Raw genomic sequence first — 26,889 nt, forward strand, 5'->3', positions numbered from 1 at the left:
GCAGCCCATTATTGCTTAGATAAGGCTGGCAGGCAAGATTCCATTTTTGGCCAGTCTGTTCTACGCAACTTATTCTCAGCTTAACTACCCAAAGTTGCACGTCTTTGGGTGCATTTGGTGCATTGCTTGGGCATCCTCAGCTCGCTACTCACCCATATGTGAGGACTACCATCCTGCTTGTCCTGTGAGAAAGCAGAGTTGCTTACCTGTAACGGGTGTTCTCACAGGACAGCAGGATGTTAGTCCTCACGAAACCCGGCCGCCACCCTGCGGAGTTGGGTTCGCTTGCGATTTATTTTATTTTTCGCACGTACTTTTTGCTATACACAAGACTAAAGGGGGGCCCCTGCTGGATGTAGGGTTGGTGCCATGTTAGGCATGCCCAGTCGGTGCCAGTCAAAGTTCTAGAAACTTTGACAAAAGTGTTCCATGATTGGGCTCCTTCCTGATGATGTCACCCATATGTGAGGACTAACATCCTGCTGTCCTGTGAGAACACCTGTTACAGGTAAGCAACTCTGCTTTTTCACTTTATTTATACAGTGAGCACAAGTGTCATCTTGTTTTTGGAAATCTTGATTAGTTTGAATAATAACGTTTGACTTTTTGATTTACCTTAAGGAGATAGTCCATAACAAATTGCAATATTCCACTTGTCTACCTCGGAGATTTTGGTTGAATCTACCTGTTGGACAACTTTTGTACTTGTGCAGGCTATACTCATCTACATCTGAATTTAAGGAGCAAGCGAAGTATATGAAGAATAGATTCCTTGAGAAGGGTTATCATAAGCATATTGTGAAAAGTGTGCATACTACAGCTAGATGGACTCGGAGGAGACTAGTTAGCTCATTCATAACCATCATCTGGTTTGTATACTCCCTTATCCACCTCATGCTTACCTCATTCAATGTAGTATCTGACAGTACTGGCGTCTGTTGAAGAGTCACTCGGTTTTTCAGGCCCCCTTATTTTTGCACTTAAAAGGGTAGGAATTTACGTGATCAGATTGCACACTTAAGGCCTAATTTTCAAAAGCATTTACACACGTAAATCAGGGTTTTACGCATGTAAATGCACTTTGCTCATGTAAGTGGGCTTTTGAAAATAGCTACAATATATGCCATTGAATTGTCCATGGGATTTACCCACTTAAGTGCACTTTTAAGTATAGATTTTAAAACATTGCACACGTGCACTCATGGCTGCGCGCATGTTATAAAATTCCAGATCAGCGCATGCAAGGGGGGGAAGACATATGCAGTTACACGTGGCGAAGCATCGGGGCCTTCCCCATTTCCTTCCCAGTCTGCTTGTCCTACCAATTCCTTGTCCTACCTTTTGCGCCTGCTTCTGAGCAGGTTGCATGCGCCAGCACTCTGCCGGGCGCCTCTAGCCCCACCCTACCCCCGGACATCCCCTTTCACTAACCCTGGGACTTACACGCGCGTAAACCTTTTAAAATCCGGCCCTTAGTGCGTAAATGACTTGAAAATTGCTACATTAGTATGTTACATTTTCACATGTATCTCCTCTGAAAATTCACTTATATGCATTTGGTATGCGAGAAGAGTCTCAGCTGGTAAATTCAGGTCCTGTGCGATATTACCCTTGTGGTGAGTGTTTTGTCTGCCCAGTCGTTTAATGTGGATGTGTTTCCGTTACCTAGTTTGTTTCAGTATAAGTTTTGTTTACGTACATCCTTACTCAAGGGATGGTATATTTGATTAGGTGCCACAATAAGGTGATATATTATGAAAATGTGTCTGGTTATTAAACAGCAAATAATCAAACACTTCAGTTGCTTAAATAGCAGCAAATTGGAGGCCCCCTTTGTTTCCCTTTTGGACACTTTTGAAGATTTGACATTTTCCATTTTGGATAAAATAACACTTAGCAAAGATTTCGATTTAGTTTTCCTTCAGTCTGAACAGTACTGGATCTATAAATTAGGAACTATGCATCCATTTGGTTTCAATAAGGAAGTGGATTGGTTTGTGATTTTGTAAATATTAATATATTTTTGAAGGATTGTTATTTTTACATGTAGGATTGTGATTGGTTGTGAATATGCTTGCTTCCCCAGTGGGGCTATTTAAAAAGCTTCAGCATTTGCAGCCATGTTGAAGCACACGATGAAGTAGCATTCTGTTATAAGATAGTAAGATAGGATTGTGTTATTTTTTTAATAACTAGTAAAGTGATAATTTTGTGGGGTTTTTTTTCCCACAGTTGTCCTCTGAAGCAGGCAGTGGGCTATCGAAACACTGCGATGTCAGGAATGAATGCAGCTACAGTGATTTAGTTCTATGCATGTAAGCACAGGTGAGTATTGCTTTACATCCAATAATATTCATATGTTATTTTGTAAAAGTTGGTTACAGTTAATAGTCATAAGTGGTAAATGATTGAAAGGCACATGCTTTCTCACAGGACAAGCAGGATGGTAGTCCTCACATATGGGTGACATCATCAGGATGGAGCCCAATCACAGAAAACTTCTGTCAAAGTTTCCAGAACTTGACTTGACTAATATAAATATACTTTTATTTATTTAAAATTTTTTCTATACCGTTGTTAAGTTAAATACCATCACAACGGTTTACAGAAGGGCACGATAAAGAGAAATATGGGTGGTATAGATTACAAATCACTCGTGTGCCATCATAGTACGGTAACAATGTAAAATAATAAGCTAGGTGTGTAAATTAATCCAAGTAAGATAGTTAAAAGGGAATTTTTGAAATCAATACATTTCTTTTTATAGGAATAATTTGGAAAAACAATTTGGTAATTTGTATAAAATTCCTTGTTCACCTAATGTAACAGGTGAAGCTTGTGTAACCATGGAGTTGTTATGGAAACGGCTCCGGAATTCTAACTTGGATCAATTTTTTTCTAAAAACGGACCTAGTTTGTCTTATTAAATTCAATGGAAAAGAAAAGCCCATTGAAATTAATGGACACATATTACTACTTATAAAATCCCCAAATAAAATATCTTAAAGTTTAAAATCTTTTTAACAGCCTCCTCACCCCTCACAAAAATAATTGTGTCAAATTCAGCTGAAAAAATTCACTACAGCCTTCCTCCGATCTATTTATGTTACTAAGTCAAAACGTGGAACATTTTTATTCAAAATAAAGACACCTGGTAATTTTGTATTCCCTTCTCTGGTGATCAGACCCACCAAAACCAAGCTGTGATAGGTTTTATTAAGTCTTTCAGTCCCTATGGGTCTCTTCATAACAGGAGAAATAACTTGAAAAATAGCAACTATAGAGTTCAAATTTCAGTTTTGAATTTATAAATGAACCTTTTCCTGGTGACCACCCCTGACAAAATTAAGGTTTATTATTTTAAAGAATGTTAAATGGTTATATAGGAGCTGGGTTTGCCAATGTGCTTCCCAGTTGCTCAAATTAATATGGCAGCCTCTCCTCTGGCTGACAACAAAAATCGCCATCTTTTTAAATAATATACTTGCCCAAAACTACTGTTTTTATTACAAAAACAGGCTACATGCACTCTGTAAGATACCCGCTGATGTCACTGATTCACTGATACCAAAAATTGAAAGCACTCAAATTACTAAATATACAGAGGGATTTATAAATTGATTGACTGATGACATCTGCAGGTCCCTCACCCAAACGGTGTACTAGAAGCTTCTTCAGGGCTCCCAATGCCACATTCAGTTCCTCCCACCCCCTCTCCATTTCACTGCGGCGGCAGCATCCATGTGCTTGTGGCATATTTATTTTTCTCACAAGACAAGCAGGATGGTAGTCCTCACATATGGGTGACATCACAGGATGGAGCCCAATCACGGAACACTTTTGTCAAAGTTTCTAGAACTTTGACTGGCACCTACTGGGCATGCCCAGCATGGCACTAAACCTTCAGCCAGCAGGGGTCCCCCTTCAGTCTTCTTTCTTCCGTGCAGCAGTAGCCATGCAGGTTAAGGAGCTCCAGAGATTCCTGACAGGAATTTTCCTCTCAGAATTACTAAAAACTTTCATACCCCACAGGGGTCCCTCCTTCGAATTTTTGACTCCGCGGTACTCTGGTAAGTTTTTTTTTTACCTGTCTTTGGTCGATTCCCGTTGAGTTTGGCCCTCGCGGCCTCCTGGCCGTCGACCATACCGCGGCTCACTTTTTTCAAAGGCCATGGCGTCGGGGTTCCGTCGGTGCCCGGACTGTACTCGCACCATGTCCATAACAGACCCTCATAAAGTCTGTGTAATGTGTCTTGGGTGCGAGCATGATGTCTTGACCTGCACCAAATGTGCCTTAATGACACCAAAAGGTCGCAAGGCCAGAATGGAGAAAATGGAACTTCTCTTCCGTTCTCAAACCCGACGCCGTCAATTGCATCGTCATCGTCTGAACCGGCACCGTCCACTTCGTGCCAGTATCGGCCACCTGCCGGTGACCGCCCAGCGTTGACGACTTCTCTGCCTTCGACTACCTCTACCCCCTTTCAGGACCGAGGGGATCATAAACATCGGCATCGACATCCCATCGAGGAAGGAAAATCATTGACCTCACCATCGTCCGAGCCGCCAGGAAAGGCATCAACCCTTTCTGTGACCAGGTCACCGAGGCAACCCTCACCCGGACGGGTATCGGGAGCCGCGACTCCGCCTTTAACAGTGGTCCCTCCTGCTAAGCCTCTACCTCCTTCTTCTCTTCCAGAGCCGGGGCTGCTTGCTCCAGGTCTCCGTGAAGAACTGGACCGGATGGTCCAGGAGGCCATCGATAATGCGATGCACAGACTCCAAGTTACCCTGGCACCGATATCGGTGCCGATCGCGGAACTGACCATCGATCCCATTCCGGCAGCATTGGCACCACTGCTCTCGAAGATGGACACACTTATAGCAGCTTTTCCACTGCTGGATCCTGGGTCACCGATAACTCCGGTGCCTTCCCTGCTTACCCTATCATCGGGTGGAGAAACACCGTTCCACATTCCTCCATCAGGAGTTTTGCCGATGCATCCAACGACGCCAACGATCCATCCATTGATGCCCTCGATGCCTGCACCGGTGGCACTGGAGGCATTGATGAAGGCATCATGCCTTCATCAACGCCTCCAGTTTTCCCTCGATGCCTTCAGAGCCTAGACAGGACCTTCAGGAATTCCATCATCCCGTCCTTCTCAGGTTCCTAGGGGGACAGGTGCTGATCCCTATGATACCTGGACTGATGACTCATCTCCAGACACTGATGACTTGCCATCACCACCTTCTCCTACTGAAAGCAGGAAGCATTCTCCTCCAGAGGACCTATCCTTCATACATTTTGTGAAGGAAATGTCTGAATTGGTTCCCTTCCAATTGCAGACTGAACAAGATGACAGGCATCAAATGATGGAGCTGTTACAATTCCTGGATGCTCCCAAGGAAATTAACTCCATCCCTATTCACCAGGTTCTTTTGGATCTCCTCAAAAAGAACTGGGAACAGCCTGGTTCTGTTGCTCCAGTCAACAGAAAATCTGATACCACTTATTTGGTCCAGTCAGCCCCAGGATTCCAGAAACCTCAGCTGGATCACCAATCTGTGGTTGTAGAAACTGCCCAAAAGAGGGCAAAAAGATCAAAACCCCACTCTTCCTTTCCCCCAGGTAAGGAACAGAAATTCCTGGATGCCATTGGCCGGCGTGTCTTCCAGGGATCAATGCTCATCTCTCGGATTGTCTCTTACCAGCTGTATATGACCCAGTACAACAGAGTCTTATTCAAGCAGATACAGGACTTTGCAGAGTCCCTGCCTCAGCAATTCCAGGAACAGCTTCAAACCCTGGTATACAAGGGTTTTGAGGCAGGGAAGCATGAAATAAGATCCTCATGATATCTTAAACACCGCTTCCAGGGTATCTGCAACTGCTATTTCGGCAAGAAGATGGGCCTGGCTTAAGTCTTCGGACTTGCACTCTGAGGTACAAGACAGATAATCTGATCTGCCCTGCATAGGAGACAATCTGTTTGGCGAACAGATTCAATGCATTTGGCGGAACTCAAGGAGCATCATGAGACCCTTCACCAGCTCTCTCTGATGCCCTCTGAGTATTCCTCCAAACAACCATTCAGGAAGGATACTAAAAAGTCATTCTTCTGTCCAAAGAAGTCTTATCCACCACCGTCTAGAACTCGTTCCAGGAAACTTTTCCAAAAGGCCCAGTCTCGTCAACCTCGTAAACAAGAGCCACAAGCAGCTCCCCAAAAGCCGGGCCCTGCTTCCGGCTTTTGACTCCTGCATAGAGAACAGCAGCCAGTTTCCACTGCCTCAGATACCAGTGGGAGGTCGATTGTGCCATTTCAACAACAGGTGGCACACAATCACCGCAGACCAGTGGGTCCTTGCCATAATCTCTCAAGCTTATCACCTGAACTTTCTCTTCATCCCACTGGACTCCCCACCTCTACCGACGTGGAGAACATCCAACCACTCACTATTCCTGGAACAGGAGGTCTCCCTCCTCCTCCACTCCAGAGCAATATAGCCAGTGCCCTACTCCCAACAAGAGGATCAGTGAACACCAGGAGTTCTTTATTTCACACAAAACATCATAAAAAGCCAGACTCAGGACGAGTTTCGCTCTTTCAGCTGCTTCAGGGGCGAAACTCGGCCTGAATCGGGCTTTTTATGATGTTTTGTGCGAAATAAAGAACTCCTGGTGTTCACTGATCCTCTTGCCTTGGTCGCAACTGCTTTATTGGATCAGTTTCCGGTTTGCTTTTTTGGACCTACTCCCAACAAGGCCTAGGATTCTATTCCCGATACTTTCTAATCCCCAAAAAATCAGGTGGCATTCATCCAATTCTGGGCCTATGTGCCCTCAACAAGTACCTCCACCGAGAAAAGTTCAAGATGGTAACCTTGGGTTCCCTGCTTCCTCTTCTGCAAAAAGGAGACTGGCTCTGCTCTCTTGATCTCCAAGATGCGTACACATTGCAATAACTCCATCTCATCGCAGGTTCCTGAGATTTCAGGTAGGCCCCAAGCACTATCAGTAACGAGTGCTATTATTCGGCCTGGCATCTGCATCATGAGTCTTCACCAAGTGCCTCGTAGTAGTAGCAGCCTTCCTCAGGACTCAAGGTATTCACCTCTACCCCTATCTAGATGATTGGTTGATCAGGGCTCCCGCTCAGCAAGCTGCACCCTACGTCTTACTTTACACACTGATTTCGCTAGGATTTCTCGTCAACTACGCGAAATCCTGCTTAGTCCCATCTCAAACTTTATCATTTATAGGGGCAGACTTGGATACCTTGCAAGCAAAGGCATTTCTGCCTTGCCAGCAAGCTCTCACTCTCATCTCTCTCGCACACCAGCTACAGTCTCAGCACCGCATGTCTGCACGCCACTTCCTCATCCTGCTGGGACACATGGCGTCCTCGGTACAGGTTACCCCAGTGGCCCGCTTGGCCATGAGAGTCATGCAGTGGACTCTAAGGTCACAATGGACTCAGTCCGTCCAACCTCTATCGACTACTATCCACATCACCGACTCACTTCGTCAGTCTCTAGCCTGGTGGCAAAATCAGATCAATCTCCTCCAAGGCCTGCCTTTCCAGGCTCCAGACTCTCAAATAATTCTTACCACCGATGCTTCCAACCTCGGCTGGGGAGCCCATCTGGCCAATCTGCAGACACAAGGATCTTGGTCTCCAGAGGAAGCCAAACACCAAATCAATTTCCTGGAGCTGCGAGCAATCAGATATAAGAACATAAGAAAATGCCATACTGGGTCAGACCAAGGGTCCATCAAGCCCAGCATCCTGCTTCCAACATTGGCCAATCCAGGCCACAAGAACCTGGCAAGTACCCAAAAGCTAAGTCTATTCCATGTTACCATTGCTAATGGCAGTGGCTATTCTCTAAGTGAACTTAATAGCAGGTAATGGACTTCTCTTCCAAGAACTTATCCAATCCTTTTTTAAACACAGCTATACTAACTGCACTAACCACATCCCCTGGCAACAAATTCCAGAGTTTAATTGTGCGTTGAGTAAAAAAGAACTTTCTCCGATTAGTTTTAAATGTGCCCCATGCTAACTTCATGGAGTGCCCCCTAGTCTTTCTATTATCCAAAAGAGTAAATAACCGATTCACATCTACCCGTTCTAGACCTCTCATAATTTTAAACATCTGCTCTCAGGGTGTTTCAGGATCATCTTTCCAATCAGGTCATCCTGATTCAGATGGACAACCAGATGGCCATGTGGTACATCAACAAACAGGGAGGGACGGGCTCCTACCTACTGTGTCAGGAAGTTGCACAGATATGGGTGGAGGCCCTCTCCCATTCGATGTACCTCAAGGCCACCTACTTGCTGGGAGTGGACAATGTGTTGGCAGACAAGCTAAGTCGCTCTTTCCATCTACACGAGTGGTCCCTCAAACCCACAGTAGTGGACTCAATATTCCAACGTTGGGGTTATCCTCCCATAGACCTCTTTATGTCACCTCAAAACCACAAAGTAGAGAACTTTTGCTCTCTCACTTGCAGCCAACACTCTCAGCCAAGAGATGCATTCTCCCTCTCATGGGCAACCAGTCTTCTATATGCATTCCCTCCACTTCCGCTGTCGTGGAGTTACATCAGGACAAGGGATGCATGATCCTGATAGCACCTCACTGGCCTTGCCAAGTATGGTTTCCAATACTTCAGAATCTCTCCATTCGCAGGCACATTCCCTTGGGAAAGGACCCACTTCTGATCACTCAGAATGACGGGTACCTACGCCACCCCAATCTTCAAGCTTTGTCCCTAATGGCCTGGATGTTGAAAGGTTAATTCTTCAGCCACTTAACCTTTCAGAGCCAGTTTCCCATGTCCTGATTGCTTCACGGAAGCCTTCCACGAGAAAGTCTTACCTCTACAAATGGAACAGGTTTAAGTCATGGTGTTCTTCTCAATCCCTTGACCCCTTTACTTGTTCTACCATGAAGTTTCTAGACTATCTCTGGCACTTGTCAGAAGCAGGTCTAAAAACTTCCTCCATCAGAATGCATGTCAGTGCGGTGGCCGCCTTCCATAAAGGTGTCGGGGATGTTCCTATTTCGGTACAACCCCTCGTAACACATTTTCTGAAAGGCTTGCTTCACCTCAAGCCTTCACTGTGTCCTCCAGCCCCTTCTTGGGACCTCAATCTGGTTTTGGGTCAGCTCATGAAACCCCCATTCGAGCCTCTCCAATCCTGTGATCTTTGCTTTCTCACATGGAAAGTGATTTTTCTTTTGGCAATAACATCTGCTCGCAGAGTTAGTAAGTTACAGCCCTAGTTACCTATCCGCCTTACACTAAACTTCTGCAGGACCGGGCAGTACTCCGAACTCACCCTAAGTTCTTACCTAAGGTAGTATCGGAGTTTCACATTAATCAATCCATTATACTACCTACCTTCTTTCCCAGGCCCCACTCCAATCCAGGAGAACAGACTTTGCATACCCTTGACTGTTAACGTGCTCTAGCCTTCTATCTAGACCGTACAGCTGCCCAAAGGAAAAGCACTCAATTGTTTGTCTTTCCATTCCATCAAATTGTGGCAGCCTGTGGGTAAGCAGACTCTCTCCTCCTGTTTAGCGGACTGCATATCTTTTTGCTATCAGCAAGCAGGCATTCCACTTCAAGACAGTATTAAAGCACACTCTGTGAGGGCCATGGCGACTTCAGTAGCACACCTACACTCGGTGCCGCTTCCCGATATTTGCAGGGCTGCCCCCTGGAGTTCTCTCCATACCTTTACAGCCCATTATTGCTTAGACAAGGCCGGAAGACAAGATTCCATCTTCGACCAGTCTGTCTTGTGCAACCCTTTCGCAACTTGACGTACCAACACCCTTCCACCTGCCCATTAGGGTTCAGGATGCCCTCTACCAAATTTCACCCCAGTCCTTGTGCCTATTGCACATCTTGGGTACATTTGGTGCATTTCTCGGACATCCTCAGCTCGGTACTCACCCATATGTGAGAACTACCATCATGCTTATCCTGTGAGAAAGGAAATTTAACAGGTATTCTCACAGGACAGCAGGATGTTAGTCCTCACGAAACCCTCCCACCACCCTGCACTGTTGAGTTCATTACATTTTCTTCTTTTATTTTTTGGCACTTCCTGTAGCTTTAAACAAGACTGAAGAGGGAACCCCTGCTGGCTGCAGGTTTAGTGCCAATCTGTGCATGCCCAGTAGGTGCCAGTCAAAATTCTAGAAACTAGTGTTTCCATGATTGGGCTCCATCCTGTGATGTCACCCATATGTGAGGACTAACATCCTGCTGACCTGTGAGAACACCTGTTACAGGTAAGCAACATTTGCTATTTTTTAGATTGCGGCTCCTACGGCCTGCTTGGGGATTCCCCAAGCACATGGCCACACTTTCTAGTGCCACTGGGAGTTCCCCAGGATCCCGTGACACTCACATGGCCCCTCCCGAGGCAGGCCCGGCATCAGGGAAAACCAGAACAGCAGTAATCAGCTGATTAGGCTGACCGCTCCTGCCATTCTACACTCGCGCGCCACCTCTGAAACACTTGCAGCCGATGCCACCAAAGCAGCCCAGCCTACCCTATCACCCTGGACAAAACAAAAAAACCCAAAACACTGCAGGCATGCCTCTGCACCATCCCCAGAAGCCTCAAAAACCCTTGGGTCCCGAAAACAAAAAAAAATAAATTGGGCCATCTTCCAGGACAGGTAAATACATTAATTTATATTTCATTTTCACCACAGTCACATCTGCAAATTAGTAGCCTGGACCGTAAAATTCAGGGCCAAGCTTTGGCTGTCATCTGAATTCAATTCCCCTTACCTAACAGCCCCCTGCCATCAAAGCAGAACTCGATGCTGCAGTTGATGCTGTAGTTGCGTCAAAATTATGTAAGCTAATTGCCTTCTGTTAGGGGTAATAGCTACTGCTCCATGCTGGTTACCCCCATGGACCCCTTTCTTAATTTCCACCTCTAGCTTTTAAGGATTTACAGTGTTTATCCCATGCCTTTTTGAATTTGTTTACTGTTCACCACTTCTTCTAGAAGCGCATTTCAGGCATCCACCACCCTCTCCATGAAGAAATATTTCCTGATGTTGGTTCTGTCGTCCCTCCTGCAGTTTCATATTGTGATCCCTAGTTCTACTGTTTATTTTCCAATGGAAAAGGTACAAGGAACGTGCATCATTAAAACCATTTAGGTATCTGAAGGTCTGCATCATATCTTCCCTATATCTCCTCTCTTGCTAGGTATACATATTCAATAGAGATGTGAATCGGAACCAGAATCTGTTCCGGTTTCGGATTCGTGGACTATCAGGAAATTATTTTTCCCGTGGTCCAATCGCTGTTTTGTTTTTTTTTATCGGCTGCGCAGAGCCGATAACCCAAAAACATAGTCCGACCCTTTAAAATTAGTTCTTTAGTATCCCCCCCCCCCCCCCCCCAAAAAAATTTTTTTTTAAGTACCTGGTGGTCCAGTGGGGGTCCCGGGAGCGTTCTCCTGCTCTCGGGCCGTCGGCTGCCAGTAAACAAAATGGCGCCAATGGCCCTTTGCCCTTAGTATGTGACAGGGTATCCGTACCATTGGCTGGCCCCTGTCACATGGAAGGAGCAATGGACAGCCGGCGCCATCTTTAAAATATCGTCCGATATTTTCAATCGTCAGATAAACGATTCACATCCCTAATATTCAGATCCTTCAGCCTCTCATCATGTCTTCTGATCCAAACCCACAACATTCTGGTTGACCTTCTCTGGACTGCCTCCATTCTGTCTCTTTTTTGAGATATGGTCTCCAGAACTCTATTTTTGTGAGTTGTCTTTGTCTTTTGTTTTGTTCTCTGGTTCTGAGTAGTTTGTAAAACCTTTTTTTAAAAGACTAATATAGTACATGAACTTATAAGATCTTCCCCCTCCCCACCCCCCCAAAACGTTTCCTTCTTCAGATTTCATCTGAAGGAAGGACCTTTTTAGGTTGAAAAGCTCTTTTTTTTTTTTTTTTTTTGTACAATAAAGAAGGGTCATAGCCTGCAGAGACTTCAGTTTTCACTCAAATCAATATGGCTACTAGAACTCTGCACTACATTTGAGTTCTTCACAAAAAAGCACTTTCAGAATGAATAAATATAATGAAGCTTCACGTCTATGTCAGGAAAAGTTTAAAAAGTCTCTTAGTAATAGCTGAAGTCTCAGATTAAGACCACTCAAGGCCCAATTTTAAAAGGACGTGCATGTAAAAACCGGGAGTTACACACGTGGCTGGACCTTGCACACGCCGCACACATTTTAGAATGGGCCCGGCCATGCGCAAAACCCCAATTACACGCAGAAGTTCCGAGCCCTGCAAAAGGGGTGGGCCAGGAAGGGGTGTGGTCTGGGTGGGGCAGGGCAGAGCGCTATTAGCCGCTGTCCCGGGGAAGCATGCGCCGGCAGCCGGCCAGCATGCAGAGTTTACTTCTGCTCCCGAGGAGCAGTAAGTATAAAAATAAAACAAATCGGGGTTAGGGTTAGTTTTGGGATTGGGAAGAGGGAGGAAGAACATAAGAACATGCCATACTGGGTCAGACCAAGGGTCCATCAAGCCCAGCATCCTGTTTCCAACAGTGGCCAATCCAGGCCATAAGAAACCTGGCAAGTACCCCAAAAACTAACTGTATTCTATGTTACTGTTGCTAATTAGGATAGGGTTAGGGGTAGGAAAGTTCCCTCCACCACTCCTTAATTGGAGCAGCCTGGGAGGGAACTGGGCAAAGGCCCGATTGCGTTGCTCGGTGTACTTTATAACATTCCCCCCCCCCTCTTGCTTGCGAGTCACATGCCGTCTGCACATGCGCACGCAGATGTTAAAATCCTGTGTGCACATATCACATTTTACAACGTGCATGTCAACACGCGCATGTTATATAAAATCCATGCGTGCGCGCCGGGAACTGCTCACACTTCTTTTAAAATCTACCCCTTAGTGTACCTATTCTTGTACTCATGTACCATGCTCTCACAGGTCTGACTTCTCCCTCTCCTCTCGCTCTCACTAGTAAGGCCTTTTTGTGTATTGGAGAAAGATCCAAAACCTATGCAATAGGGTGGCAGGACCTTGTTGGCTCAGTCCCTTGAGAGCTGTGCAGTACAGCTTACCCTTAGCTTTTCTGTTTATTCCATTGTTAATGGTGTCTCAACAGAACTAGACTTAATTCTCCCTAATGCACATGGACTTATTTTGATTTATTTGGAGGGAGAGGGAAGACAAAGGCCTTTTTTTTTAGCACATTCACCCCCCAACCCCTCTTCCTGTAGTTGTTTAAGATAGCAACATCTCCTTCAGCCATATAAAGTGAAAGGTACTGAGGCCGGAAGTCTTTTTTTTGAGGCTGACTGAATACAAATTGTTGAAATACATAAACATCTATGCCACTGTTAGATTAGTGGGAGTCACCCAGACTGCATCAATCACTTTCCCTAATCTCCTTAACCTTTTCTCTAGATTCCAAAGAATTGACTCGACCATCTATCCAAAAATGAGGCGATTATGCACCACAGTACATGGCACTACTGCCAATCCATAGGGCTGGGTCAAGGTCATGGGGGGTTTCAGGCTCTCTAATATTATTCTTCTATTCCTATTGTTCATTTTTAACCTGTTACCATGGCATGCATTATAACATGGCATAAGTTTTACAAGCAATTCATCTAGAGCGTTATCTCTGTAAACCATGCTTTGAAAATCAAATAGGAGGCTGTGTGAGTAAAAGTACGCGCAAAACCCGATTTCGCATGTACTTATGTCTCCACTTACAAGAAGCGTTCTGAGAGTTGGAGTCAGAGCTGGGAAATCATTTATGCATATACCTTTTGATTTTTGAAAGTATTCATGTAAGGTGTAACTATCTATGTGAATATCCGTGCCCATACCAGGACAACCCACAAATTTTCCTATGTGGGCAGTTTGAAGATTACCCTCCCTAGGTTTTTTCTAATCCAAACACAAGGATCAGGCCTGTAGCCAGATTTGTTATCCATAACACACAAATCTGGCTGATAATAAAGCTGGTACAATCTAGCAGCAGAAGAGTGGAAAAGTGATGCAAAGAAGGACCCCGGCTCAGAGTACCCACGGCTGGTTCTATACCACAGTATACATACCAGAAGACAGAATCTATATTCTGGCAGGGGAGGAAGTCTGATACTTCACGCATATCCAACAGAGCTCTCTGCTTCTACGGCAGGGGGAACGTAGAAAGGTGGATCTATATACAGACAATAACCAACAAGGACTAAGTTACATAGTCTGGATAAACAAAGGCATAGGTGTAGCTTGCTTATTGCGGCGGTTACTACCCCTAACTATGGTAGATATTCATTTGGATGCAGTTCCAACACTGCTCTCTACATTAATGGTGGGGGTTGAAGGGAAATAGAACCAAAAGATTACTAAGAGCCAAGAGTAACAGAAGTATGAGAGAAATAAAAAAAAAAAACAAAAAAAAACTGCATAGCTTGCTGGGCAGACTGGATGGGCCGTTTGGTCTTCTTCTGCCGTCATTTCTATGTTTCTATATGACGCACAAGCAGCACTAGAAAACACATCAAAGCTTCTCCTGGTTTGAAACAGATAAAAGAGAATATCTTAGAAGAACTGATTCTGCAGGTGGCACGGCATATGTTCACAAAATACCACAATGCCAGTGCCGCAAAATAATAGAAATACTGTGCACCATTTTCTTTTCCATTACTTATATCTATCTAGCATCTAACCCCATCTTTTGTAGCTATCATGTTGGTTGAAATTTAGATTTGGATGGAAAGTAAAACTGATTTGCATTGGCATAGGGTCTTAACTCACTGGTGTGTTATTACTGTGTAAGCAGGTGTACCAGTGGCTGCAAATAAATGGTTGCTGATGGAATCCCAGCAGGGATTCTGATGAGTTTTCATTTTGTTGAACCTTACCCAGGAAATTACTGTCCAAAATGCTTTGCTATTAGTTCTTAGTTTGAGGCATCATTTAGCTACACCTGGCCAAATTCATAGCAATTATACTAACTATACACAGAAGATATACTGTACCAAAAAGTCCTGTCAACTCTTTGTTCTCATTATCTCAGGCCTCATATGTTAACAATAGGAAAATAAATATGATAATAATAGGGCCAAGCTTTAAAACAACATATTCATTAGGCAACAGGGAAGTTGGGAGACCCATATTGCTGCTCAAACATAATGGCATCAGATAATTTTTCAATGATAGAATCCACATCAAATGCAATTATCATTCTGTCTGTGTGCAACACAGGAGATTAAAAAAAAACAAAACCTATAAAATATATAGAGATAGGCAAGTATTGAGAACTAGCATGTTTTTTCAGTTTTGGGTTTTAGAGTCAAATTTTTGAAATAGCAGGAATTGTTCAAGTCCATTAAAAACAAGTTGATTTTGTTCGACAAGGCCCTTTGCTTTCCTCTTTGTCCTCTACAGGGGCCAGCAATCCTGGCATGAGTTATGACTCTCCCGTAGTGTACTGTGAAACTCCAACAGTACAGAAATATTCCTGTTGGGTAGAATTGCACCTGAATTATTGTTGTGCAGAGAATATATTTAGGTATTTCTGAGGTGAAAGTAATGGATCCAATGATGAGAAATTAGAAACCGTGAGGGATACTTACTGGCTGAGAAAGCTATGTTGGTGAGATTAGCACTATAAAGAATCAATTAATAACTCAGCCAGGCAATCTTTCATGCAGATTCCTGTAGAGAAGATAAAACATTTTTGTCAAGATAATGATCATGTCTTCTGGGGGCTGCCCTGCTAAAAGTATACCGTCGCTTATCCAGAGAAACATCTATAGTTTGAGTCTTTTTTTTTTTTCTTTAATAGCTCAATTTTGTCTGCATGACTGGCCATTCTTATCTCGACAGAATAAAAAATATTTGATATCACTTGAATAGAAGTCATTTTTGTGCTTTATCATATTTTATATTCCTCAATCTTTGCCCTTGTTTTACTACACTGACATAATTTGTAAAGCCATCTAACACTTTATGAATCAACAGATCATGCTGAATATAGCTTTTATTATATGGTTTTCTACAACAGATTGGAGGGTGTGTGAGGATAGATCTTTATATAAATCTGTGTCGTTTCATCTGCCTTCGGTATGGCAGAATCAGTATAGTGCACGTTAGGTTTTGCTGTGCAATGTAACTGTAAGAAATGATGCAACTCCTGATCTATAAAGCATGCATCCATTACAATGTCCACTACAGTGAACTCCTTATTAGTATTGCACTTGCTAAGGGATCCATACACCAGGAAAAAGCAGGAAGTAGTAATTATTTATTTAAAAATATTTCCTTGCTCCATCCATAAGCACTGGGTGAGGTACAAGACATAAACTTCTTCTTACTAACAAAATAAAATCAGCACCTACCACATCAAGCTGCTGCTTGTCATACCAAACCATGAGTTATATTAAAGATTAGTCATAAGCCTGTTTTAACAAAAAAAGGTCTTCGATTTCTTCTTAAAAGTATGAAAAGGGGGCTTATTTTGTAAACTGGGAAGAAATTCTACATTATTAGTCCAGCAATTGAGAATGCTCGTTCCTGGATTTCATCAAGATAATACAATCTTGGTGAAGGGATATCTAATAAATTGTGGCTCAGGTACCTGAGAGATCGAGAGGGTCGATAGATTTTTAATAACTTACTGATACAAAATGAAGCATCATGACTTAAAGCCTTATAAATCAGCATTAGTACTCTAAATTTTATTCGCTGTACATAATTTGTAAAGTTACCAGTGGAGTTAAAATGAAATGTGTTCTTTTCATCCACTGTTGGTCAAGGGATGAGCTGCTGAGCTCTGTACCATCCATAAAGGACTTAGACAGGATTTTGGCAATCCAATAAGCAGGGAATTGCATAGCCCAAGCTAGGCAAAAGGAGGCTTGCAGGACAGGGTCAAGTAAGGGTTTAATTTAAGCAATAAATGCAACTTGAAAAAGATATCCTTAACTATAGCTTTTATATGTGATTGGAAAGACAAGTTTAGGTCAAGGAGAACATTCAGATTTTTAACCTTGGAGGCAAAAAGAACAGAATTTTGGAGATTATCATCTTGATTTTCTGGAGATTCAGATCTAATTTTTTCAGACATCCAATTCTTTATTGCTTTTAAAAGCAAGATGTAATTTAGGGATGTGCAGAAGGAAAACATTTGTTTCGTTTTTTGTTTCGCTGGGACCCAAATTCGTTTCATTAGTTTCACAGGGGGGGAAAACCAATTCGTTTATTCGTTTTTCATTTTTAGTTTTGACATTAAAGTCAATGGGGAAAGTATTTGCAGCCTATTTTTGGCTGCAGAATTGGGGTTTTCTTATCCATTCTGATGAAACTTATGGGGAGCAATCATCAGAACGAGAAAAGAGCTCCAAGGTACTTAGACTGTGACAAAGTGGCACCAAAGTGGCATGAATAGCCTAAGGCACTGTAAAGGGGGAAAGGGGTACCAGGAGTGGCAAGAGTGCTTTAACAGAGGTGCAAAGCAGCAGCGAGAGTGTCAAAAACACACCACAGCTTCAAAAGAGAGCACCGATAACAGTTGCATGAAACCTCGAAGGCAGCATGACAGGCAAAGTGGCAAAAAGTGGCATCAACATCCTACAGCACAATGAAGGGGGAACATAGCAAGCAGAAAGGGTGTCAGAAAAAACCACAAGGTGCCGATAAAGGGACAAAGCAGCAGAAAGACTAGCATCAACACACTGAGGAACCATGATAGTGGCAAGAACACCACAAGAAGTAGAGTGAGTCGTCTGGTATATGGCAACAAGGCGGAGTGGCAGAAAGTTGATAGGAGCAAGGTAGGATGGCAGAGTGGAGGTAGTCTGGTTCCTGTGGTTTTGATAGGGGCAAGACAGGCTGGCAGAGCTGAGGTAGTCTAGCAAACAACCTTCTCAGACAGAACCCAAGAAGAAAGCGCACTGTGTGCTATGCTTGCTTAAGGTAGAAATACAGTGGACCCTTGACTTACAAACTCGATTCCAGAGGGCTGGTTGTAACTCAAGTTGGTTGTAAGTCAAGACTATTTTTTCCATAGGAAATAATGGAAATACTCATAATGTGTTCCAAACCTCCCATAAGCACCCCTTACCTAACCCTCAGCTATATAATTGAGCGGTGACAGATGTGCCACGAATGCACAGTAGCGAGCAGCTCTCACCCACGTGCCGCACTTGCGTGGATGAGTCAGCTCTCACAGACATGCTGTGCCTGCGCCGTGAATGCACAGAAGGGAGCAGCTCTGACTGCACGGAAGAGAGCTCTGACCGACATGCCGTGAACATCCAGAGCTCTGACTGATGTGCCGCGAACATCGCGCCCATTTTAACGAGCCCATGAGCAGCTGTGACTGCGCGGAATAGACAGCTCTGGCCGGCACACCTCGCCTGTTTTAACGGGCTTAACGGCTTGTTTCTTTTTTTTTTAATTCTTTATTTTCAGTTTTTGAAATTTACCCAAGAACACACTTGCACAGAAAATAAGTTGTCTTCAAAGAATAATAATAAACAAGAAAAAGAAAATTATTAATACATTTAACTTCAATGTATCCAACAACTAAATTATAAGAACAACTGGGGGGGAGGCAGAAAAGAGCGTCAAATTAAGAAAATTAAATTACTTGAAAAAATCGCTGCCCACTAGTGCTAAGGCCATATTACACTGCTAAAGGGGCAACAGGAACTTCCTGAGGGGGTGCTCGTAAGAAGGCTCTGAGCTGGTCTGGTTCTGTATACACATATTGTAAATTTCTATATCTTATACAACATTTTGCTGGGTATTTTAATATAAAGCTAGCACCTAGCTGGATGACCTCAGGTCTCATAGAGAGGAATTCCTTACGTCTCATCTGGGTTACTTTTATAACATCAGGGTAGATCCAAATGGGATGCCCAAAAAAGGATACCTGTCTGTTTCTAAGAAATAATTTTAAGATAGAGTTTCTCTCTGAAAGAAAAGCAAATGAAATAAGCATAGGCTTCCTTAAATTAATCTCTGAGTCCAGTGAGGTTTCCAGAAAATTAGTTAAGTCCAAATTCTCCACTTGAGGCCCAACTGTGGCTTGCTCTGGTCTTAAATCTTTTTGATGTAGATAGTAAGCCTTTACAATTACTGGAGGTGCAGCTTCTGGGATCTTCAAAACCCGGTTCATGTAAATCTTGAACATGTCCAAGGGGGAGGTTAATTGTTGTACCGGAAAATTCAGTACTCTCAATTTGTGAGCTCTCAATGAATTCTCTATTCCCTCCAGTCTTTTACCCGTTATTTTTTCAGATATTATTAACTTTTGTTGAACTTTCTCTATTAAGTCCACTCTTTTTTCCAGCCCATCCATCTTTGTATCGAATGTCGTTATTAATTTATTATTCGCTATAGTTTGCTCTCTGGTATCCAGTGTTATTTGGGAAAGGGATTTAATAGATTGTTCTATAGATTTTAAAGCAGTCCAGATCCCATCTAATGTATTCGTTGTTGCAGAATTAATCCCAATCCCAGCTGACATAGCCCTCAAGCGATTTTCTCCCTCCTCCATGTTGCCTTGCTCGCGCCGCACAGTACCTTGCAGAGTGGAGATTATCTCTCCCTGTTGTTTTAGTTCTGTCGAGCTTAGGGCAGCCTCCACTAAAGTTCTTCCCAAGTGTGCTGTCGCCTTTCTCACTCCGATAAACTCTCCTTCTCGTGTCGTAGTGTTCGCTTCACCCAGGTACTCCGCCTGGGAAGTTTCCACTATGGCAGATCTGCACGGCTCCGTATCAATGTCAATTGAAGGCGCGGGCCGCTTCGGCAAGCCGGGGCTCAAAGAGGTGTCAGGGGGGAGGACGCTCGCTCCAGTATCTCTCCCCCAGCGACCAGTCTCACCGGCGTTGAGGCTAGCGCTCCAGCAAAGAAGCCGTCTATTCGGGGCTGAGAGGACTCCTGGGGGGTAAGCTGTCATTCACCCCCCTCAACCTCCCCTTCCTCTTCATGTGGGGCATAATTACAGGAAATATTATCAAAGAAATAGGCAGCCCTTCTTCGGCGTTCTCGCTTGTCTAGTGGGCGGCGGCCATCTTGCCTCCCCCTTAACGGCTTGTTTCTATAATAAAAAATGGTTGTATAATGTCTGTAATTACCAGAAACACCAATAATTTCCTAGTGCACTCACCAAAAATTTATAAAATGTGCCTAGCCTACCAGAAACAACAATTTCACCTCCTCCACCAGTTCCTTTACAATATATATATTTTTTTATTTTATTTATATTAATATTCCACTTTTCACACTTTTTTCAGCACTTCAAAGTGGATTACATTCAGGTACTGTAGGTATTTCCCTATCTCCAGAGGGCTTACAATCTTACAGGCCAATTCAGTAAAGTCCGCGGGAGAGCGGGCGAACGCCCGCTCTCCCGGCGCGCGCACAGGCCACTCGCCTGTGCACGCAATACAGTATTTAAATGAGGCCTGGCGGTAGAAACAGGCTTTGTGACAGGCGTGGCGGCTGTCAGCGGGTTTGACAGTCCTTACTGAATAAGGGGTAAGGGAAAATGCGCGTCCAATGGCAGGTAAACAGTGAGCTCCGTCGGAGTGCACTGTACTGTATCGGCCTATAAGTTTGTACCTGAGGCAATGGAGGGTAAAGTGACTTGCCCAAGGTCACAAAGAGCAACATCAGGACTCAAATCCTGGTTTCCTGGTTTATAGCCCACTGCTCTAACCACTAGGCTACTCATGGACTCTCTACCTGGGTAACATCAAGCCAGGTTGAGAGAACATTGCACAAATCTAATCTTTGTGTGAGTTTCCTCAATCTGAAGGTCATCAAATCTTCACAAGTGCGCACTGTTCGGTTCGTACATCACTCTGCATGTCAAAGTGGCCCCTAACCCCTACGCTAATACCTACACCTTACCTCGAGTATAAATACCTACCTAGTATGAGGGCATTATGGCTAGTCTCTCTCTCTCTCTCTCTCTCTCTCTCTCTCTCTCTCTCTCTCTCTCTCTCTTTTCTCCCCCCCCCCCCCCCCCGGATGAAACTAATGATATGTTTCATTTGTGGGGATTGCTATTCGTTTCGCAGACCCACGAATACAACAAATAGGTCCCTGTTTGTTGCGGATTACACATTCGTTGACAACACGGAAATATAATTTCAATTTTTTTTCTCTGTCCCTCTCTGACTTTGAGGCCTCTAGTATAATTTAAAGGGAGTTTGGACAGTTTCCTGTTAGATTATCCTGAGGAGTGAGCAACAAGAAATGGATCTGCTCTTTCGGCCACTGTTGGAGAGAGAATGTTCGTTTTATTTATTTATTTAAATGTGCTTATTTTTGATGGACCTTTTGGTCTAATGCAACATGACATTTCTTATGTTTTTAAGATCTTCCTCTTTTATTTTTATACTCTCTTTAATGGACATCTATTTCTTAAAGCTCAGCATTGGTAAAGCAGAATAGCCTTCCTTCAGTTCCACCTATTAATGCCCCTTTCCTATTGGCACACCTCCTAACACTACATGCCCATGACCTAGGTGTCATCTTTATTCCTTCACATCTTTCCAATGTTATACTGTTTTAAATAAGGGCCAATTTTCAAACTGTCAGCATTGGGACAAAAACCGTGGGAACTGTTTACCGCTGGCTTTGCACCAGTTCTGAAAGTACAAGCATACTTTCATTTTGAAAATTGTCATAGGGACAGTGTCACATAACATAGTAAATGATGGCAGATAAAAACCAAATGGTCCATCCTATCTGCCCAGCAAGATGTTCAGGGTTGTAACCATTGCTCTGTGCAGGTTACCCACATTCAAAACAAGTTACCATGTTATCCCAGTGCTTAATTTCTATCCTTTTGCTACTAGGGCTCTTATGTGCCTATTCCATACTCTTTTAATTCCATTATTGTTCTTGTCTTCACCACCACCACCTCCTTCTTCAGGGGGGGCATTCCAAGCATCTATCACTTTTTCCATGTAAAAAATATTTCCTGATGTTGTTCTTGAGTCTGGAGTTTCAGGTCATGATCCCTAATTCTACTTCTTTTCCATTAAAAAAGGGTTGTCTCTTGTGCATTTTAAATACCTTTCAGATATTTAAGTCTGTATCACATACTCCCATGTTTCTCCTCTCCTTTAGGGTATACATATTTAGGTCCACAAGTTTCCTCTGATAAGTCTTCTGATGTAGACTCTGCACCATCTTGGTTCCCTTTGGATTGCTTTTATCCTCTCCCTATGCTTATTAAGATATGGTCTCCAGAACTGAACACATTACTCCAGGTGAGGCTTCACCAGTGACCTGTACAGGGGCATTCTCACCTCTGTTTTCCTCCTGGTTGTGCCTCTCCCTATGCAGCCCAGCATCCCTCTAGACCTAGTCACCACCTTGTCACTCTGCTTCATGATAATCAGATACTGAGATCTCTCTCCCCCAGTCTGTGCTCATCATTGCATACAGTTTCTTTGGATTTCTGCACCCCAAATGATTAACTTAACACTTTTTGGCTTGAATCCCAACTGCCAAGCCAAGCAGTCACTTGCACTTGCTTTATTTGAAGGTAGAATTTTGCTGAAAAAGGAGTTGCAAGCTTTGAAAATGTAATCTGTGGATGTGCTTTTCACTCCCCTGACCTAAACATACCCCCGGGAATGCCTCCTGTCATGCAGTCAAAAGTACAACATGCTCACTTTTCATTGCAATGAGGGTGGGCAAGTTTTAGACGGCCAATGTTAATGAGTAAAAAAACTTTGTATCCACATAAATCACTTTGAAAACTGGCCTCATAGTAAATAGTTTCCAGTATCATTTCTTTTTATATCCTCTATTTTAGCTCCCAGTTCATGCTATGATGATTGCACATTTGGGCTATTTTCATCATTTTATTTCTAGATAATTTTCCTTCTTTCACTATAATCTCCAAAGATTGCTTGCCTCAACTTTTGGATTTCTGACTTCCATATACCCTCTGATTGAATTTCTTCACTTCACTGGAAACTCTTCGTATTACTCCCATGTGTTTGCATGTGTTTCTTTAGCCAATCATCGGGTTACCTCTAGGAAAAATCCTTGACCATCTCCCTTGCATCACCACAAGTTATCCATATCCCTTGTTCCTATTATATCCAAACTCTGACAACATGCTCTACTTAATGCAAGAAAATATATATCTACATAATGGAGATACTATACAATTAAGGGATGTTACATTTAAATTAATTCACTTAAGATCCGGAGCAGAGGTTCCCAAACATGTCCTGGAGGACCCCCAGCCAGTCAAGATTTCAGGATACCTACAATGAATATGCATGACATAAATCTGCATGCACTGCCTCCATAGCATGCAAATTTTATCTCATGTGGGTAACAGTCACCTGCCTCTTAAAAAAAATGAGATTTTTCTGCTTTTTTTCTTTTTTTAATCTATCAGTTTCCTCCTCTTCTTCCTGTAGGTGTCCAGCTGTCGAATCCAGCTGTGAATCTTCATTCACAGCTCTCTGGGTATTTTCCCCCTATTTTATGTTCCCATTAACATGCAGTCTGGATCTCATCCTTCCTTTTCCCCTCGCTCCTCTTCTAGCCTTCACTTCTCCCTGTCCCAACACTTCACTTACCCAGGTCTCCCTTCATATCTTCTCTCATTCTCCATGGATTATTCTTCCCAATCAATCTCCTATTTGGATCATTTCTTTCCCAGCATCCAACCCTACTCCCCAACTTACCCTATCAACCATTTCATTCCACTCCCCGCCTCTCACATTCTTTCATTCCCTCCAGTTTATCTTCCTACATCATCATTCCCACACTGACTCCCTCACCCTTGCTTTTATTCACCCTCTCCTCCAATCATCCTCTTTATTCTCTCCTCTGCCCACAATATCCTCTCTGGCTCTCTATCTTAATGATCCCCCTATGGCTCTCAAACACCATTCTCACTCTCTCAGCCTAAGTTTGCATTGTTGCTAACAGGGAGTTGAGAAGAAACCACATTCACCTCACCTTCTCCAGCTCCTCCTCATGCTACTAATTTCTTTTCCACTTACCCTTTCTCTTCTTACTATGCTCTGCACTTTTAAAAAATGTTCTCTCTCTCCTGTATGTGCATACTTTAACTTTTATATTTGGTGGCAGTATTCAACCCCCTCCTCATCTCCCCAATATTCACCCCCTATTTCCCTCTCCCTTAACCAACTCTCAAACGACCACCCCAAGCATTCACCTCTCCTTGCCTTCCTCAATATTTATTCCCTCTCACACCACCCTACCCCATTTTAGCATTTACCTCCTCTCCTCCCCATCAATCATTTAATCCTCCTTGATTATGCTCTAGGGCGCCTTCTTCCTCTCCACCTTCAGCTGAGTCCAGACTCCTGGGATCAAAAGCTGTGGTTGTGGTTATCTGGTCAAGTCCCTACCCCCACTTGAAACAAGGGGATAGGATAGAAGGGACACAGCAGAGCAGAAAACAATTGCTCTGCTCTCTTGTCCAGCCCCTCCCCTTCCTTTTCTCTCCCCATGCTGCCTACAGAGGCTGCTCCGGTGATTATGGAGCAGAGAGTACAGAGAGGAAAATTGCTCTGCTCCCTTTTCAAGCTCTTCCCTTCCTGTCCCCTGCAGGGAAGGGGATGAAGGCACAAACAGATCATTTGGGGCAAGAGCCCTGTGTGCATTTGGGGCAAGAGCCCTGTGTGTGCCCATGGTTAGCAATACAACTGGGGGAAAAAAAAGGTCCAAAAGAACCTCATGTTCATAAGAACAGAGAGAATAAATACACATTAGACCAGGGCTGTGTTGCACTCAGCTCAGTCAGTTACAGTGTCCCCATAAAAAAAAAAAAAAAGCACAGTGGGGGACGAGTGTGACTGAGCAGCCCCTATTTACATGTCCAGGGCTCATGTAATGTGGACATGGGAAGACTCACATGGCCAAAACAGAAGCTGGGGTAGCACTACAGGTCCCACCAGATACACTTCTCCCCAGCTTATCTCCTCCCTCCTACCCCTGCAGCCCATCCACACCACAGGCTTTCCCACCACCCTCACCTGTCTCACCACACTTCACTTTCCCTTTTCTCTCTTATTATTCTTTTAATCTCTTTTTCCACATTTTCCCTTGGCTGTCCTGTCTTCCCTTCACAGCTCCTCTTCCATCCCTGCATTCCCCAGCAGGTTCCTCCTCAGCCAGCTCCCTTCCTCTGTAGGCTTGGTTCACTCATCCCCACCCCTCACCCCTCCTCACTACATTACAGTTGCCTTCACTGGCTCGGCTCACCTCTCAATTTGAGAATCCTCCTCCTCCATAGGCTCAGCTCTGCCCTCCTGAGCCCAGGCTCATCATTTTTCTGGAACATCTCCTGCCTCTCCACCCCCTGCAGCACTTCTCCCGGCACTCACAGATTCCATAGCAGAGCCAGACCCAAGCTTGCAGAGTCCACATAAGACCCTCTTCCACCTGCATACCCTGAACCCTGGTAGCTCAGCAGTCTTCATCTCCCCGGTTCAGGGCCACAGCTGCAAGGAGGGCTTCCTGACCTCAGCTTGAAAACCCCAGGGGCATGTTATTTTTATTCTTCTTCAATTCAAGCAGCAGGACCACAGTCCCTCTCAATATTGGTCCTGCCAAGCAAGAGCAAGTTTAGAGAGATTTTCAGCTTATGGCATTATATGTCACCATGACCTCCTCCCCCCTTCCCATCCTTACAGTAAAAAACCTTATTTACCCCTATTACCGTCGGGCTAGGTAAAAAGGACAGATGCCACCTGCCCTTGCTGCATCCCAGCTAGCACAAACATCTTCATCGAATTTAAAATAAACTATTTTTTAATCTTTGTGTCTGAAGCGTGAATCTGTGCTCTGTCTCTGCTTTCTGTTAGCTTCTTCTTTGCCTCCTCATTCTTTTTCTTTAAAACCTTATGTTCTGGTCTTCTCATTTCTGCTACTTTCCTCCATGTGTATATCTTTTTTTTTTATCCATAGCTCAATACCAGGTCACACCTCTTAGTCTCATCCTGTCCTGCCACTTCTATCCCTTTCCTCAGTCCTTCATGTTTCTTCCTTGCAACGTATTCCCTCACACCTCTTCTCTTGGTTTACCTCCCCATCAGTGCTCTTCCTCCTTCCTCAGTCCTCTTCATCTCTCTCTTTTCCTCTTAAGTTCCCTTTGCCTACTCCTAACCCCTCACCCCTCTTTTCATCACAGCCCATGTCCTCTCCCTCAGCTTTTACCTCCTTCTCCCTTACCTTGGGTCATTCCCCCTTCTGAGAGCCCCAGTCTCCTCTCTCAGTCAGAGCCTGTGTCCTCTTTTTCCTCTGCCCGTTTCACTATCAGTCCCTTTCACTCTCTCAGCCTCTGTCAGCTCCTTTCCCAGTCTCCACCTGCTGCCTCTTCTTCCACCAAGGATTCCTCCTTTCATTTCCTTTTCCAGACCCTCACAGCAGTCTTCTCTCCCTCACCCAATATCCCCGTTTACAATCTTTCCCCCTCCTTCTCTCCCAGCAGTTTTCTCAGTTCCTCTCTCACCCCCCTCCCCTTCCCTCATAATTCCTCTGTCCCTCCCCACCACCCCCTTATTGCTCCTCTTTCTCTTTCACAATCCTTCTTTTGGCAGATTCCCCACTGCCTCTCGGGAAGCCTGTCCAGGCAACACATGTTTTGGCTCCAGGAAGAGGTGAACATAAGAACATAAGAAAATGCCATACTGGGTCAGACCAAGGGTCCATCAAGCCCAGCATCCTGTTTCCAACAGTGGCCAATCCAGGCCATAAGAACCTGGCAAGTACCCAAAAACTAAGTCTATTCCATGTAACCATTGCTAATGGCAGTAGCTATTCTCTAAGTGAACTT

At 44.0% G+C, this 26,889-nt stretch overlaps 1 long non-coding RNA gene across 1 annotated transcript in view; it reads left to right on the top strand.

Moving 5' to 3' along the window:
• Positions 1-2,227: 2,227 nt before the first annotated feature.
• LOC115077057 overlaps positions 2,228-26,889 on the top strand; it is a 167,539-nt gene continuing 142,877 nt past the window's right edge. Inside the window, exon 1 of the long non-coding RNA XR_003852946.1 lies at positions 2,228-2,325. This is a non-coding gene — a long non-coding RNA (uncharacterized LOC115077057). The remainder of the gene's footprint in view (positions 2,326-26,889) is intronic.

This window comes from Rhinatrema bivittatum, chromosome 15 (genome assembly GCF_901001135.1).
Source record: "Rhinatrema bivittatum chromosome 15, aRhiBiv1.1, whole genome shotgun sequence".
Lineage (NCBI taxonomy): Eukaryota > Metazoa > Chordata > Amphibia > Gymnophiona > Rhinatrematidae > Rhinatrema > Rhinatrema bivittatum.